The 17,183-nt window shown below is 40.7% G+C and overlaps 1 long non-coding RNA gene across 1 annotated transcript; it reads left to right on the top strand.

Annotated features, from left to right (window-relative positions):
* Nucleotides 1-5,829: 5,829 nt before the first annotated feature.
* Nucleotides 5,830-15,245, top strand: LOC142390006 (uncharacterized). The gene is made up of 4 exons (XR_012770423.1): nucleotides 5,830-7,574; nucleotides 9,727-9,883; nucleotides 10,067-10,159; nucleotides 14,013-15,245. It is a non-coding gene; the product is annotated as an uncharacterized LOC142390006 (long non-coding RNA).
* Nucleotides 15,246-17,183: the final 1,938 nt, after the last annotated feature.

The raw sequence follows: 17,183 nt of genomic DNA, 5'->3' as shown, positions 1-17,183 counted from the left end.
AAGGTTGATATACTTGCAACTTCTAAACCAAATTGGCTGTGCTTATGATGTACTTGTGCGGAGATATTGTTTTTTAATCTCTTCAGATGACTGGAGGTCAAATGTCAATTCAGATTTAAAAGATCATTACAGATGAAAAAAATCCATGTATTGTTATTTAGATGAATGTTTTTTTAGACACTTTAACACATAATATACTAATGTTGCTGAGGTTAAACTGTGTATTGTAGTTAACATTTTGATACGAATTTAACGTATTTTAGTTGTTACGTTGACCAAGAAATTTTCAAAACCTGTAAACATAAAATATGTTTCTGTTATGTTCATAGAAATTATCTGTAAAGTCTTGTTAAAAAGGTCAGGGATCACAAGGGTAGACATTGGAAAACGAAACAACAAGCTGAGGCAAGTTTTCACATCACCTTTAGTAAATATGAAGCAGGTCAACGTGCTGCCCTTCACTACAATCCAGCTTTAAGTTGTTAGTGTAACACTGTACACTGTGGACTTCAGCGGTGACCTTTAACAGGTTTATGTATAATCTGCATCAGGTGCTCGTGTCACCTGCCAAACAATAAGCCATGCGGCAGTGACAAAGAACACACAGAGATGATGAAAGGGAGGAGCCTCTCTGGTCACTTTATAGTCTCTTTATGAAATGCAAATGAAATGCTAATATTTTTAATCAAATAGCACAACTTACCAGTTCAGACATATCAGATACATGAAACATCATGTATCATTTGATGGATCATCAACGAGGATGAGTTTTAGGCATGTATTGGAAAATGTATTGCAAATGGAGAGTGAATATGAAAAGCTGGTCAGGTTCATTACGTTGTCATGGATAGCAGCTCAAGAGGTTGTTCTGGTCATCTTCTGTTTTAGGCATTAAAAAAAACATATAAGTTTTCAATCAGCTGACGCTGTGACGCTTTGCGGTAAGACGTGTTGCATCACTTCCTGTTACCTTGCTTGTGCACTGTGGAATTTCTTGCTCCGCTTGGAGTACTGATAATCACTTTATTTCGATCTATAACTTACACAATTTTGCATAGTTAAACTCTATAGCTTACCGTTCTGTTCTAACACACTCCTACAGATCTTTAATCTTTATTCTCACTTTTTAGCGGTGTGTCTGGTTCTCTAGCGTAGCATGGCTACCGGTTCTCTTCCTCCTCCTGCTTTCACCTGCTCCGTGTGTCAGATGTTTAGTTACTCCTCTGCCTCCTTTAGCGATAATGGTACATGTAACAAATGTAGTCTTTTTGTAGTTTTGGAGGCGAGGTTATCTGAATTGGAAGCTCGGCTCTGCACTGTTGAAAATCAACCGATAGCGAGCCAGGCCCCTTTTGCCAGTGTGGAGCCACCTAGCGTAGCTAGCTCCATTAGCCTCCCCCTAGCAGAACCTGAGCAGCCAGGATTACATCGTGGCTGGGTGACTGTCAGGAAGAGGCATAGCTCTAAAGTCAAGCCCGTTGTTCACCATCGACCTGTCCACGCTTCTAACAGATTTTCCCCACTCAGCGACACACCCGCTGAGGACAAAACCCTGGTAATTGGCAGCTCTATAGTCAGAAACGTGGCATTAGAGACACCAGCGGCCATAGTCAAATGCATTCCAGGGGCCAGAGCGGGCGACATAGAATCCTATTTAAAACTGCTGGCTAAGGATAAACGTAAATATGGTAAAATAGTTATTCACGTCGGCGTTAATGACACCCGGTTACGCCAATCGGAGGTCACTAAAATTAATGTTGCATCGGTGTGTGATTTTGCCAAAACAATGTCGGACTCCGTAGTTTTCTCTGGACCCCTGCCAAATCTGACCAGCGATGACATGTTTAGCTAGCCTGACTACGTCATACTCACGATTCTAGTCAGAATGTGAGTCTGATACCGCTCAATAGAGATTCGGGTATGGGGCGTGTTTCAACCGAACCAGGAGAAAAAATGCCTCTTCGCTCAAGTGGATAGACCTACAACCAATCAGAGCAACGTAGTATGTGACGTAGATTAAGCGACACACACTTGTTGTAGGAAGGACGGCAAAAACATCTTTTGTATCGATAAAAGCCTTTATCGCGTTCCTCTGTTCGTCTTTCAAAATTAATGCAATGTGGAGATCCTGTAGAACAGACTCGATGGTAGAATCTACACGCCCTAGCTCTCCAGCGGCAGCCGTGTTCAGCTCTTTAGTGACGTAGTCGATAATGTCCCTGTTGATCATCTGTCCATCATCGTATAAAGCCCGCCCTGGCAATCTGATTGGTCCGACCAATTCTTGGTCGGGCATAATGATTTCCCAACTGAGCAGAGCCAGACCGAACTTCCCGACCAAAACTTTTATGGGCGGGGCTAAGTTCGGCTGGCACCCAGGCTAATGTTTAGCCGCATGTCGTCCTACAATCGCTGGTTGTCTAGATGGTGTCCAGCAAACAACGTGGGCTACATAGATAATTGGCAATCTTTCTGGAGAAAACCTGGTCTGATGAGGAGAGACGGCATCCATCCCACTTTGGAAGGAGCAGCTCTCATTTCTAGAAATATGGATGAATTTATTTGCCACCCTAAAACATGACAACCCAGGGTTCAGACCAGGATGCAGAGTTGTAGTCTTACACACTTCTCTGCAGCTTCCCACCTACTGCTACCCACCCAATCAATTAACACAAAAGGAGCAAATCCTCTTGTGCAAAAAGAAATTATTAAAACAAAAACTTTAACTAAACAAAAACATCAAACTATTAAATGTGGTTTGCTGAATATCAGATCTCTCCTTTCGAAGTCTCTGTTAGTGAATGAGTTGATTTGTGATCATCATATTGATATATTTTGTCTTACAGAAACCTGGCTGCAGCAGGAGGATCATGTTAGCATTAATGAAGCAACTCCCTCTGACTGTTTAAATGTTCACGTTCCTCGAACCACAGGCAGAGGAGGAGGAGTGGCAGCTATTTTCAGATCAGGGTTACTCATCAGTCCCAGACCCAAGATTAGTTTTAGCTCTTTTGAATATCTGATTCTCAGTTTTTCCCACGCAAAGTGGAAATCCCAGAAACCTCTTGTGTTTGTTGTTGTGTATCCTCCACCTGGCCCTTATTCTGAGTTTCTGTCTGAATTCTCAGAGTTTTTATCCCAGTTAGTGCTGAGTACAGATAAAGTCATTGTAGTGGGTGACTTTAATATTCATGTAGATGTTGAAAATGACAGCCTGAATATGAACTTTAATTCTATATTGGACTCTATTGGATTTTCTCAGAGTGTTCACGGACCGACTCACTGCCTTAATCACACCCTTGATCTTGTTCTGACTTATGGCATTGAGAGTGAACAGTTAACAGTGTTCCCTCATAACCCTGTCTTATCTGACCATTTTCTGATAACCTTTGAGTTTACATTACTTGACTATACAGTTTCTGAGAAGAAATTTACGTATAGAAGGTGTCTATCAGAGGATGCTGTAACCAGATTTAAAGAATTAATTCCATCATCCTTTTCTTCACTGCCATGTGCAGATATGACAGAGGATGACTACCTAAACTTTACTTCAGCAGCACTTGACTCTCTTGTTGACAGCACTATAGTTTCAATGCGTACAGCACTGGACAATGTTGCCCCTCTGAAAAGGAAGGTAATCAGTCAGAAGAGGTTGGCTCCTTGGTATAATTCACAGCTGCGTGCTTTAAAGCAGACTGCAAGAAAGCTGGAGAGACAGTGGCGTTCCTCTAATTTAGAAGAGTCTCAGTTAGTCTGGAAAGATAGTTTAACAATGTATAAGAAAGCCCTTCGTAAAGCTAGAACTGCTTATTATTCATCATTGATAGAAGAGAATAAGAATAATCCCAGGTTTCTTTTCAGCACTGTAGCCAGTCTGACTAAGAGTCCGAGCTCTGCTGAGCCAGTTATTCCTTTAACTCTCAGCAGTGATGATTTCATGAGCTTCTTTATTAATAAAATTGTTTCTATCAGAGAGAAGATTGATGGAGTCCTTCCCACTATTATTAGTGATGTATCATCAAGTACAGCAGCTTTAGAAGTATCTTTAGAACCTGATTTGTATTTAGACGGCTTCTGCCCAGTTGATCTCTCTGATCTAACAACAGCAATAGTCTCTTCTAAACCATCAACTTGTGTTTTAGACCCAATCCCAACCAGACTGTTCAAGGAGGTTTTCCCATTTATTGACACTTCCATATTGGATTTGATCAATCTGTCTTTGTTGACAGGATATGTACCTCAGACTTTTAAGGTTGCTGTAATTAAACCTTTACTTAAAATACCTACTCTTGATTCAGAAGTGTTGGCTCATTATAGACCTATATCCAATCTCCCTTTTATGTCTAAAGTTCTTGAAAAAATAGTTGCAGCTCAGCTTTGTGATCATTTACACAGAAATAATCTGTTTGAAGAGTTTCAGTCAGGATTCAGAGTGCATCATAGCACAGAAACTGCACTGCTGAAAGTTACCAATGATCTCCTCTTAGCCTCTGATAGCGGACTTGTGTCTGTGCTTGTCCTGTTGGATCTCAGTGCTGCATTTGATACGGTCGATCACAGTATCTTATTACACAGACTTGAACATGTTATTGGGATTAAAGGAACTGCATTAGGCTGGTTTAAATCATATTTATCTGATAGATTTCAGTTTGTTCTTGTAAATGAAGAATCTTCCTCACACACCAGAGTAAGTCATGGAGTTCCCCAGGGTTCTGTGCTTGGACCGATTCTTTTTACTTTATACATGCTTCCATTAGGTAACATTATTAGACAGCATGGCATAAATTTCCATTGCTATGCTGATGATACTCAGCTGTACTTATCTATAAAACCAGATGAAACCAATAGGTTGGTCAGACTACAAGCATGTCTTAAAGACATAAAGACCTGGATGACTCAGAACTGTCTGCTGCTAAATTCAGACAAAACTGAAGTCGTTATCTTTGGACCTGAGCGTTTCAGGGAGAAATTGTCTAGCTATATAGTTACTCTAGATGGTATTTCCTTGGCTTCTAGTTCTACAGTGAGGAACCTTGGAGTTATTTTTGACCAGAACTTATCATTTGACTCGCATATAAAACAGGTTTCTAGGACTGCCTTCTTTCACCTTCGTAATATTGTTAAAATCAGGAACATCCTGTCTCAGAGTGATGCAGAAAAACTAATTCATGCATTTGTTACTTCAAGATTGGACTACTGTAATTCTTTATTATTGGGCTGTCCCACATATTCTCTGAAAAGCCTTCAGTTGATCCAAAATGCTGCAGCCAGAGTTTTGACGAGAACTAACAGGAGAGATCATATTTCTCCAGTTTTAGCTTCTCTTCATTGGCTCCCTGTTAAATTCAGAATAGAATTTAAGATTCTTCTCCTTACATATAAAGCTCTTAATGACCAAGCTCCATCATATCTTAAAGATCTCATTGTAAGATATTTTCCTAACAGAGCACTTCGTTCCCAAACTGCAGGTTTACTTGAGGTTCCCAGAGTTTCTAAAAGTAGAATGGGAGGCAGAGCCTTCAGTTATCAGGCCCCTCTATTGTGGAATAAGCTGCCAGTAAATGTCCGGGAAGCAGACACCCTTTCCACTTTTAAGACCAGGCTTAAAACTTTCCTTTTTGATAAAGCTTATAGTTAGGGATGGCTCAGGTGATCCTGAAACATCCCATAGTTAAGCTGCTATAGGCCTAGACTGCTGGGGGGCTTCATCTGACACACCTTTCCTCACTTTACTCTCTTTATGTATATGTGATATTATTATGGTCATTAACTCGTGTTTCCCTGTTCCAACAGATATCCTTTGAATGGTGTTACAGTGCCGCCGTCGCGGTGGCCCCCTGCCCCCCTCCCCCCCCCCTTTTCTGTCTTCTCAAACCCCAGCTGGTCGAGGCGGATGGCCACCCTTCCTGAGTCTGGTTCTGCCAGAGGTTTCTTCCTGTTAAAAGGGAGTCGTTTCTCTCCACAGTCGCCTCAGGCACGCCGCTCAGGCCGGGAGATTGGACCGAAAAACAAAAAGTTTTCAGTGCAATCTGTTGGTTTTCTTAGCTAGGAAATTGTTTTTGAATTGGCTCTATATGAACGAATTGGATTATTTTATGAATTATGATTATTATTAATTAATTGAATTCCAATTGGCTTGAATTGGACTTACTATCTTAAGTGCCTTGAGATGACATTTGTTGTATTTGGCGCTATATAAATAAAAATGAATTGAAATTGAATTGAATTGAATCAGGAGAGAAATGATCAGGTCAGAAGAAAAATAACAGTTTTATCAGTGTGTCAGTTTTGGATGTTAAAATTGCCCAAATCAGCTTAGACGCCTGGTCAGAGATGAATGAAAAATAAAACAACTAGAAAGTATCTACATTTTTCTACGCCTTTAATTCGTGAATTTAATCACTTTTTGAAAATATCTAAAGGCTGCCTAGGGCCAACGTTATTTTTCCTGATGTTTTCTTCCACAGTCTCAATGGTCCTTGTACCTCATGATGAAAAAAGAAAACTGCTCTGTATTACTTATTGTATATTGTACCACTTTTGTTTGTTTCTTGGGATTAATCCCCTTAATTTCTCTCACAAAAGGAAACCCACAGTATGTGCAGTAATCGTTATAAATAAATGAGTATTTTTCTATTTTATTCTATTCTATGACCACAGAACTGGTGACCAAAATCTTTCCTCTTTGTTAAGGAAAGCCTTCTCAAAAACTGTGATAGCTTTTGTGTGTCTGTCTTGGGGAAGTGGGGTCTGTAGGATAAATATATCTGGATTCCAACAGTATGCTTATCTGCTGTAGACATTACCAAATTTGCACAAATTTGTCTTAATGGTCTTGTTGGTGACACTAAAGGCTCTAGCATGGTTGCTGCGTCTGCTCGCGCGAGCGGTGTTGATGGCGTCACGAGTTCGTGCCCGCTATATAGTGGCACAAGTCGTTGCGCCAGTAGTTGCAATTTTCTCCGTCACAGAGGTGGCGCTGCTACGTGAAGGTTAGCTCTACTCTACAACCACGAAAGTGGAGAAGAAAACAATGAAGAGCAGGAATACTGTCATTAATGATACTGCTGCAGTATTCGGATAATTTAATTTTTTTTAATTCAGTTAAAAGAGGTGATGGTCTGAAGCCCCCAGCATCACCACTTTTTGAGTCTCTGCCCTCTTCTTTGCCTTCACGTATCTGTCCCGTAGCTTCCTCCACACATTCTTACAGAACTCTCCCTCTTTCCCCAAAGTTCTGCCAATCTCTGTGCACCAGTTTTGGGAGTTTACGTGGTCCCTGTGCTGTTTCACTGCAGTTTCGTACAGCTGCCTGTACAAATTTTAAATTATATTGATGTCTGATTAATATTATTTGTGTTTCTGCAGAATAAAGGGCTTTGAAGATGGCCATGTCTGTGATCATGAAGATCTTACTGACTGATGGCAGCTGTCAGAGGCTGAATCTTGCACATGGACTCCCTGAAGACCTTCTGGCTGAAGTCAAAAACCAGTGTAACCTTCACGGAAACATCACGCTTCAGTTCATGGACTCGTTTGGGAATGAGTTTATGAACCTAACTTCAGTTTCAGAGGTGAAGGACAGAGGGACTCTAAGAGTAATTGATTTGTCAACACCCACAATGCAACATGAGAGCTCTACAGCACAGCCCTTTTACATACAGCCGTTTCGCTTCCTATTCGCCCCATTATACAAAATTTGGCTGCAGTTCAGTTGATTTTGTCTGGGGGCGCTGGCGAGCGAGTGCAGAATGAGATTGGCCATAGGGCTGGTGCTAATAACTCAAAAAATGTCCCCGCTAGTGGCTGAAACCTGAAAATATTACTGTGATTTCTGACAGAGGGATGTGGATTTATATCAAAAGTACAATAACCTGGGAGTTATATCTTTCTATTTTCTTACAGGTCTGGCATTTGCGAGTCAGTCTCCGCTAGCATCTAGCTAACGGAATCTAAAGAACGCACGGCCATCTGCCTAATTGAGTGGTATGAAAAAGTTTGGGCACCCTTTTAGAAAATCATTTAATCGGTTTATCTCTCGTTGAGCTTTTGAAGCAGCAATTTCATTTCAACACATGCTAAACCATAGGGAAAGACAAACATTGCAGTTGTGAAATCGTTTTAATAGGTGTAATTCTCTCAGATTACTTATCTACCTTGTATAGACAGCCTGATTCAAATCTATTCATACATTTTCAATGATTGTAAGATCTCAAGATTGGTATGGCCATTTCAAGACATTGTACTTGTACTTTTGCATCAACTCCTGGTTGAATTTTGATCAAATGCAATCACTGTCCTGCTGGAAGCTCCAAACTCGGCACAGCTTAAACTTTGTGACTGACTAACATTCTCTCGAAAAATCTGCTGATTTTTTTGAAAAAATTAGCAAAGCCCACAACTTTAATATGCTTTATAGTACCTATTCTAGCCACGCAGACCCATAACAGGATGCACGAGCTGAAATCTGTAACTATTTGAGCTAACACCTCTCTGCTAGCTCAGCGCTAGGACTGACCATGCCGTAAAGTGATGCCACATGCGTGACGTCACTCGTGATGCAATACTGACAATAAATGTGTATTTTAAAAAAATCTAGTGAGTCTAAAAGATCAAACCAAGTGCCGTTTGAAAGGATAATCTATCCTGCCTTTAGGAAAATTAAAATGAAAAAATATAAAAAATTCTATCCAAAGCAATGGCTGCATCTAAGGTGGATCTCATAGTACCACATTCATTCTGACTGCTCTGCACTGCTTCGTTGGCGCCGCCCTAGAGTGCAGTACCACCCGGAAAAAGCCGCCAGCTTTCTCTCTCCTCATACATAGAAACTCTCTGTCTACAGTCCTACCTCTCCAAACATCAAGTGAACTTGTGGACACAGATATATAGTGTCATCAAATGAGTCTAAAAGCTCACGGTCCTCCTGGCCGGCTGTTTTTCTTGTACCTAAGTTCTCCTATGATGCAGAATTAAAACTTCAGTAGGCAGATTTAGTGTACATTCAAAATGGCACTGTACTCATTCCAGATACCAAGTTGAAGTCAGCCATCCTTGATGGGTTAGTGCAGGAAATTGTGCATTATAAAGTTTATGTTACTGATAAGCAGATGGAACAAGTAGTCCAGAGTCTCATCAAGAAACATCTATGTCTAACTGAGAAGGGGTCCAGTACTGGATATGGTGGATGGAAGATGAGTTTAAAATATAAACTATCTAACTACCGCACACAACTGAGAAAACTGTGATGCCCGGAAGTGACGGTTAACTTTAAAAAAAACAAACCTGTTGGAAAACGCAGCGCAGCCTTTGGCATCAAAAAGGCAAAGAGAGCAGAAGTTAATTACAAAGCAAATTACAAGTTCTGACGCACGATCAAAAGACTGTGTTGCTTCCACCATATTCTGACTCGAAACTTAGGGTACACACAGTGAATTACCATAGTTAACGTTATATAGTGACGTCACATTAAAGGATTTAGAACATAGACATTTTTTTAACCTTTTACATATTACTAATTGTGTATTTTAAACTAACACACTCTAAGCATATGAATTACAAGGAAATTATTATCATTCATTTTTAACTGTTTTTAACTTGGATTATTATTGCTTAACTGGCCCTTACAAGCACATCATGTGTCTATGCGTCATCTGCCTCCTTGATGGTCCTGCTCTGCTTTTATGTGTGATGGTGACATTATCCCTGAGTTCTCTGCTTTTTCAGATCAACGCTGAATTCAAGAGAATCACCACCGTTCCACTTCAGTCCAAGTTCCTGTCTCAGTTAGACCTCCACTCTAACAATCTGACAAGGCTGTTCCAAAGGAGAGGAGGGCAGCCAAGGGGAAAAGCTCAAAACAGTCACTGCACAAATCACTAATGTAAGTGATGCAGGCTTCCTACAGGTACCTTCAATCTTCCTCCACCATGGAGTACACAGCAAGGTTGGCACAATCATAGAAAACAAATACTGTGCACCCTTAGGACCGTTTATACCAATTGATGTTGTTAAGTTAAGGCACATGAGCTGAATTAAGACACTAATCTAGAAAATGTCCTTTCAGTGTGATGATGTAGATGCTGGACGAGAGTGGATCATTAAAGGAGTCTGTGCCTACATGGGCAAAGATCCAGATAACCTTCTACGGGAATATGTGGTATGTATATGAATCAGTGCTTATACTCTTCTTCCACTCTTCTCTTATTCTCATTCTTGATCACTTGTGCTTTAATTATTCATCAATTAAAATAATATTAATTATAATTTTTATCATCAATGGCTTACTGTTTCATACAAAAAAATCTCTGTAGTGTCTGGTTGACACTGCATTCTACCTCTAACAGAAGAGGTAGAATGAATGGTTCTCAAGACTTTGTCGAATTCAGCAAATATCTCATGACCCGCCCAAATCTGAATTTATACTAAATTTGTCTGACTTACATTTATCTATTTCATATAATTAATGCACAGATCTATGCTTTTGATGTGATATGCAGCCTGCCTAGGCTACTGTATGGAGTCAGGCTGCATCTTACAGCCCAGTGTGACGCAGGCTAAACAAATAAAAAAATAAAATAAAAAATAAAAAAGCAACGTCTCTCCATTTCCTGAGGGTGCTCAGGAGAAACAGCCTGGAGTAGAAGCTACTCGTGTCCTTCTACAGAGCCTCCGTAGAGAGCATCCTGGCGTACTGTATCACAGTTTGGTATGCTGGGTGCACAGCAGCACACAGGAGAGCTCTGCAGGAGGATCATGTTAGCATTAATGAATCAACTCCCTCTGACTGTTTAAATGTTCACGTTCCTCGAACCACAGGCAGAGGAGGAGGAGTGGCAGCTATCTTCAGATCAGGGTTACTAATCAGTCCCAGACCCAAGATTAGTTTGAGCTCTTTTGAATCGCTGATTCTCAGTTTTTCCCACGAAAAGTGGAAATCACAGAAACCTCTTGTGTTTGTTGTTGTGTATCGTCCACCTGGTCCTTATTCTGAGTTTGTCTGAATTCTCAGAGTTTTTATCTCAGTTAGTGCTGAGTACAGATAAAGTAATTGTAGGGTGACTTTAATGTTCATGTAGATGTTGAAAATGACAGCCTAAATATTAACTTTAATTCTATATTAGACTCAATTGGATTTTCTCAAAGTGTTCACAGACCTACTCACTACCTTAATCACACCCTTGATCTTGTGCTGACTTATGGCATTGAGAGTGAAGAGTTAGAAGGTGTTCCCTCATAACCCTGTCTTCTCTGACCATTTTTGATAACCTTTGAGTTTACATTACCTGACTATACAGTTTCTGAGAAGAAATTTACATATAGAAGGTGTCTATCGGAGGATGCTGTAACCAGATTTAAAGAATGAATTCCATCATCCTTTTCTTCACTGCCATGTGCAGATATGACAGACGACGACTACCTAAATTTTACTCCAGCAACACTTGACTCTCTTGTTGACAGCACTCTAGTTTCAATGCGTACAGCACTGGACATTGTTGCCCCTCTGAAAAGGAAGGTAATCCGTCAGAAGAGGCTGGCTCCTTGGTGTTAGCTAACTACAGACCTATATCCAATCTCCCTTTTATGTCTAAAGTTCTTGAAAAAATAGTTGCAGCTCAACTTTGTGATCATTTACATAGAAATAATCTGTTTAAAGAGTTTCAGTCAGGATTCAGAGTGCATCATAGCACAGAAACTGCACTGCTGAAAGTTACCAATGATCTCCTCTTAGCCTCTGATAGCGGATTTGTGTCTGTGCTTGTCCTGTTGGATCTCAGTGCTGCATTTGATACGGTCGATCACAGTATCTTATTAAAGAGACTTGAACATGTTATTGGGATAAAGGAACTGCATTGGGCTGGTTTAAGTCATATTTATCTGATAGATTTCAGTTTGTTCTTGTAAATGAAGAATCTTCCTCACACACCAGAGTAAGTCATGGAGTTCCTCAGGGTTCTGTGCTTGGACCGATTCTTGTCACTTCACAATGCTTCCATTAGGTAACATTATTAGACAGCATGGCATAAATTTCCATTGCTATGCTGATGATACTCAGCTGTACTTATATATAAAACCAGATGAACCCAATAGGTTGGTCAGACTACAAGCATGTCTTAAAGACATAAAGACCTGGATGACTCAGAACTGTCTGCTTCTAAATTCAGACAAAATTGAAGTCGTTATCTTTGGACCTGAGCGCTCTAGGGACAAATTGTCTAGCTATATAGTTACTCTAGATGGTATTGTCTTGGCTTCTTGTACTACAACCTTGGAGTTATTTTTAACCAGAATTTATCATTTGACTCGCATATAAAACAGGTTTCTCGGACTGCCTTCTTTCATCTTCGTAATATTGTTAAAATCAGGAACATCCTGTCTCAGAGTGATGCAGAAAAACTAGTCCATGCATTTGTTACTTCAAGATTGGACTACTGTAATTCTTTATTATTGGGCTGTCCCACATATTCTCTGAAAAGCCTTCAGTTGATCGAAATTGCTGCAGCCAGAGTTCTGATGAGAACTAACAGGAGAGATCATATTTCTCCAGTTTTAGCTTCTCTTCGTTGGCTCCCTGTTAAATTCAGAATGGAATTTAAGATTCTTCTCCTCACATATAAAGCTCTTAATGACCGAGCTCCATCATATCTTAAAGATCTCATTGTAAGATATTTTCCTAACAGAGCACTTCGCTCCCAAACTGCAGGTTTACTTGAGGTTCCCAGAGTTTCTAAAAGTAGAATGGGAGGCAGAGCCTTCAGTTGTCAGGCCCCTCTCTTGTGGAATAAGCTGCCAGTAAATGTCCGGGAAGCAGACACCCTTTCCACTTTTAAAACTAGGCTTAAAACTTTCCTTTTTGATAAAGCTTATAGTTAAGGCTCGTGTATACTTCGCAGCAGTGTGTCGCAGTGAGCTTGTCGCAGACACGACGCAGTTATTTTTGATTTATGCCTTGAAGCGCTGTCTGCGCTATGTTAATCCCACGCCACAACGCAAGAGGGACAATCACGAACAAACTAGGATTGTGGGTGTTACGGTTACGGAGGTCATTCAACAACAATGGCGACTGGACGAATGCGCACTTTGATTGAGATGCAGCTGATCGATCTAAAAATAGAAGAAATATTGCTACTACTGGAACTGGCAGAGAGGGAAAGAATCGTCACGGTTAGCACGGTTAGCGTCAGCCTGTTAGCAAACCGGAAATACGCATAGTGTAGAGCGGATGTAGAGTTGACCAATCAGAGGCCTCCTTTCTCTCCTCCCTGCGGCGATGTCTGCGGCACTGTCTGCGGTGAGTTACAATTTTGAGGAGGTGCACCAGAGTGTCTGCGTAGTGTCTGCGTAGGGGGGGGAGCATGTCTGCGTTAACTGCGACACACACGCAGACGACCTGGTTTCCAAGTATAAATCAGGCTTTAGGGATGGCTCAGGTGATCCTTAAACATCCCATAGTTGCTATAGCTGCTATAGGCCTAGACTGCTGGGGGGCCTCATCTGTCACACCTTTCCTCACTTTACTCTCTTTTTCCCCTGTTTAATTTCTCAAATGATATTATTTACATGTGACATTATTGTGGTTATTAACTCGTGTTTCCCTGTTCCAACAGATATCCTTTGAATGGTGTTACAGTGTTTTTTTTCCCCCCTCTTTTTTGTCTTCTCAAACCCCAGCTGGTCGAGGCGAAGGCCACCCTTCCTGAGTCTGATTCTGCCAGAGGTTTCTTCCTGTTAAAAGGGAGTTGTTCCTTTCCACAGTCGCCTCAGGCACGCTCAGGACGGGAGATTGGACTGAAGACAAGTTTCGGTGCAATCTGTTGGTTTCCTTAGCGAGGAAATTGTTTTTGAATTGGCTCTATATGAATGAATTGGATTATTTTGAAAATAATTATGATTACAACGAATTGAACTCCAATTGGCTTGAATTGGACTATACTATTTAAGTGTCTTGAGATGACATTTGTTGTATTTGGCGCTATATAAATAAAACTGAATTGAATTGAATTGAATTGCAGAGTGATGAACCCAGCTCAGAGGATCACTGGTTGCTCTTTACCCTCCCTGGACAATATTGCTAGCTCACGATTCGCTAGCAGGCCGACGCACAATTTGAAGGACTCATCCCAGCCCGGTCATCACTTCTTTAACCTGCTGCCCTCAGGCCAGCGCTACAGGTCGCATAAAGCCAGGACGAACAAGCTCAGAGACAGTTTCTTCCCCAGAGCCATCAGGACTCTAAATGTTCTTCACCATAGAACACACTGACTTTAAATCTGCAAAATAAATCTATGTGCAATCACCCTGCCCCTCCACCTGTATGTGCACTTGGCTAGTGTAATTATGTACATACTTTTATTCAACTTCTTATTTTATTGCTGTTTTTCTTTTGTACATATATGGCACCAAACGGAGCAGCGCTCCTAATTTCATTGTATGCAAGTAGTGGTGCAACGGATCATCATTGATCCGTGATCCGTTCGGATCAATTATTTCGGTTCGGCACACACATGATCCGCGGATCGATTTCTGAAAAAAAAAATTGTGTGCATGTTCAGTCCTCACACAGCCGTTACCATTCCTGCTAGTTCCAGGGACAGAGCTACTTTCCATGCTCTGGGTTAAAGTCTGCAACAGCTCCCTCTTCAATAAGCAAACAGTCCTATGGCTCGTTTGTGATTTATTGTCCTCAGCGTACAACATGTAGAACAGTGGGCATGGAAAATATAAGTAGGCTAGACTTCGGTGACTATTGTAACGATAACTGCTGCCTCTGTCTTTTTCCATATACTCGCGCTGCCACACAAACCTGTCGCCCTGGTTACCACACAGACATAGCACGTAGCTGACATAGCGATAGCTAACATTAAGAAAACCCCTAACCTGCAACACAGCGTGGTCATGGCGAGCAGGGGAACGCTGCACGTCATTTAAATCCCCTGTTTGGGAGCATTTTGGCTTCCCTGTCAAATTTAATGAAGAAGGAAAGAGGTTGGTGGATAAAACCGTGACGGTGTATAGGTACTGTGGCACAAGAAAGCCACACAACAGTGGAAACACATCGAGCATGGCCACGCATTTGCAGCGACATCACCCCGGTGTTTCACTGACAGGAGTGAAACTGAAAGCGGCTCATCACCGGGGCATTTAAGCAGCCCCTTCCTTCACAATCCCACCGGGCTAAAGCGATCACAAACGCTATCGGTGTGTTTTTATGTTGCACTTTAAGTTGTTTTTCTTTGATTATGTTGAAAAGAAGATGTTAATTGTGCACTTTAAGTTGATTTTATATATTTCAATTTAATAATTTAAAAGTGTTAATAAACAAAAAGACAAAACATGTTTATTTGTCTTGTTTATTTTTTTTTATTTTTTATTTTTTTTTGCTGATCCGAAAAATGATCCGATCCGTGACTGATCCGAGGAACGATCCGAACCGTGAGATTTTTGATCCGTTGCACCCCTATATGCAAGTCATTCAATGACAATAAAAGCTTTCTATTTCTATTCTAAACACAAAACAATAATCGTATAGTATTACATTTTATACTTAATATACAGTTTCAAGTAACATTCATGGATGCAGCAAACACTTTAAGTGAATACGGTTTACCAAAATACTTCCGAACCCATATTGCTGCGAATGCTGATCATGGTGGCATGACAGTTTTTCATGCAGGGCTTGAAAGTCACACATGTCCTTGGCTTTTACGTACTGAAATGGGCCCCAGAATCCTCGAATCTTTTCAAAATTTTAAGCCCTGTATATTTTGAAAGACCAAAGTTATTTGCAAATTTTGTAATCAGAAATATCTTTTGGAGTTTATGAAATGGTGAGTCATGACACAATATTGCTTGTGAAGACAGTCTTTGGTGGAAGTTCCTTTTAAATCCAATCATAACACACTCACCTGTTACCAAGTAATCAGTTATTTATAGAATCTTCCACATTACTGTTACCTGTTTATTCTATAAACATTTCTACCTTTCATTTGCCTCACTTAATTAAGAATTATGGACAACCCTGAACATCCTCTCCATGAGACTGTTATCGGAAAACAGAGTCTCTTCAGTCAAAGGCTTCTTCAGTTTGGATGCAAAACGGACCGCTACAGGAAATCTTTCCTGCCCACAGCCATCAGCATCTATAATAACTCCTTGATTTAATTGAGTTACATCAACATTTAATTTCCCTCTGGGATAAATAAAGTATTTTTGAATTGAATTGAATTCAACATTTGAATGAACACATTACATATTTAAGTTTGTGTTGGATTTCAGTACTCTCCAACCTTGAAATGTAAGTAAGTAAGTAAGTAATTTTTATTTATAGAGCACGTTTAAAACAGTTTCCACTGACCAAAGTGCTGTACATATGATATGGCTAAAAAAATAGAAAAATAAAAGCAAATCAAAACAAGCAAAATATAAAAGCAAACACAAAGAGAGTAAGAAAGACAAATACAGAAATACAATTGACAAATAGACAGCACTAACAAATAAATAGCAACAGAACAGAAGACACTTGAATATAAAGAGAGGAGAGAGATGGAAAGCTAGGAAGCAGGGAAAGCCAGGGAGTATAGGTGGGTCTTGAGCCTTGATTTAAAGGTGGTCACAGAGGGAGACAGTCTAACATCTGGGGGAAGACAATTCCACAGACGTGGGGCTGCTACTGCAAAAGCTCTATCGCCTTTTTGCTTGAGGCGGGTGCGGGCCACAGAGAGAAGACCCTTGTCGGCAGATCTAAGGGACCTGGATGCTGAGAGGGGATGGAGGAGGTCTGAGATATATGAGGGAGCCAACCCATGCAGTGCCTTATATACAATCAGCAGGACTTTAAAGTGGATCCTAAAGCTAATGGGGAGCCAGTGTAAGGAGGCCAGTACAGGGGTGATGTGTTGATATTTTTTGGTGCCAGTTAGCAGCCTTGCAGCTGCATTCTGTACCAATTGCAGACGAGAAAGTTGGGACTGGGGGAGACCAAGATAGAGGGAGTTGCAATAATCTAACCGGGATGTAACAAATGCATGAATTACTGTTTCTAAGTCCTTGGGAGACAGGGAGGGTTTGAGATGGGAAATAATTCTCAGCTGATGAAAGCCACTCTTGATAACAGAGCTAATCTGCCTTTTAAAACAGAGCTCTGAGTCAATGGTGACACCTAGATTTTTGGCATGTGGCTTGAC

Source organism: Odontesthes bonariensis, chromosome 10 (assembly GCF_027942865.1).
Source record: "Odontesthes bonariensis isolate fOdoBon6 chromosome 10, fOdoBon6.hap1, whole genome shotgun sequence".
NCBI classification, from domain to species: Eukaryota; Metazoa; Chordata; class Actinopteri; order Atheriniformes; family Atherinopsidae; genus Odontesthes; species Odontesthes bonariensis.
The sequence above is the reverse complement of the archived record's forward strand: the minus strand, read 5'-3'. Positions and strand labels throughout refer to the sequence as shown.